Raw genomic sequence first — 1582 nt, 5'->3', positions numbered from 1 at the left:
CCTGACACACCTATGATACCCTGAGAACCATGAAGAGTGACCCCTGAGCATAACAGGGTAGCCCGACATCCATCTTTAAACACTGTGGTTACAAGGTTGTTCATAATGCAGTGTTGTTGTTGTTGTTTTTATCAGTGTCAGAGTTGTTCATTTGCACATCTCCTACCATCAATGTTCCCCTTTTTCTTCTAGCCCTTCACCCAGCTGCTTCTGGGTCAGACACTTCTCTTTTTTTTTTTTTTTTTTGCCTTTTTCCATCTTTTAGTTGGCATATTTGTTACTAAAGGGATATCATGCATATCACTTTATCTTCTTATAGTGCCCAGTTTTTGTCCAGAGTGGTCATTTCCAAATATCATTGTCCCTATGTTCCTTCTTTCCCTTAAATGAACTCCCCAGCTATTTGTGGCAAGCTTTCTACCATGGACTGATCCTCTTGGCTCTTTTTCTTTATTGTTTTTCAATATTATTACCATACTATCTTTTTAATATCCCACAAATGAGTGTCTATTCCTCTTCCTCTGACTTATTTTGCTCAGCTATTAGTCTCCATATTCACCCATTATAAGCAAATTTATGACTATGTTTTTCCTAACAGCTGTGTAGTATTCTTTTGTGTAGATGTACCACAATTTCTTTAGCCACTCATCTGTTCTTGAGCACTTGGGTAATTTCCAAATTCTGGCTATTATAAATAGTGCTGCAATGAACATAGGGATAAAGAAGGCTTTTTCTACATTGTGTTTTGGGGGTATATTGTTAGAATTGGTATTGCTAGACCATATGAAAGCTCAATTTCTAGTTTTTTTCCCATGAATTTGTGTGTCATCCTTGCGCAGGGGCCATGCTAATCTACTCTGTATTGTTCCAATTATAGTGTATGTGCTGCCTAAGCATATATTCTTTTTTTCCAAAAATAATAAACCAGTCTACATTACCACCATTAGTGAATGAGAGTCCCTTTCTCTCCTATTCATAATAGCAAACTTGAAAGTATTCATCAAACATTCTTTAATATTATACTAGAAGTTCACCAAAGCCACAATGATAATAGATGTTCATATCAGTAATTGGTATCAATAAATAAGTGAGATAACATTTCTTCATTATTTGCTGTTGGTTACACATTTTGCTAGGTCTTCCCAATTAGACTTTGAAGTAATACGATCATTTATGTGAATTTACTTGCTTTCATGAATAAGCAAACCAGTTTAAAAGTTGTCATTTTTTGAAAATCATCTAGAAGTTAAAGGTTAGAGGGATGACTCAAGCTTAATATATAGAATATGATTTTGGAGCTCAACTAATTAATCTCTTCAAATTTTAAGCCTTTATTGGCCACTATGACACAGCATCTCTATTTCATTTTTTTAATGTTTCTAGATATGGCCTGAAAACAAAAATCTATTTAACAGACATTGCTGTTTTCTGCAAGCACATTTAATATTTATTATATATTTGGTATGCTAGGGAGTACTGTAAAAAGTAATAATGCACATATAAAACTTGCTGAGAGGAATCTGGCCATTATAAATATGTGAAGTATAACCATAGAAAATGGATGAGTCAGATAAAGAGATAA

General features: G+C 34.0%; 1 non-coding gene across 1 annotated transcript; it reads right to left on the bottom strand.

The window, feature by feature from the left end:
* Positions 1–792: 792 nt before the first annotated feature.
* On the bottom strand, positions 793–897 carry LOC125997717 (U6 spliceosomal RNA). Its single transcript, XR_007491749.1, has one exon. It is a non-coding gene; the product is annotated as a U6 spliceosomal RNA (small nuclear RNA).
* Between the last annotated feature and the right edge of the window lie 685 nt (positions 898–1582).

Source organism: Suncus etruscus, chromosome 19 (genome assembly GCF_024139225.1).
Source record: "Suncus etruscus isolate mSunEtr1 chromosome 19, mSunEtr1.pri.cur, whole genome shotgun sequence".
In the NCBI taxonomy this organism is placed as follows: Eukaryota; Metazoa; Chordata; class Mammalia; order Eulipotyphla; family Soricidae; genus Suncus; species Suncus etruscus.
This window is presented reverse-complemented; position numbering and strand designations above follow the sequence as displayed.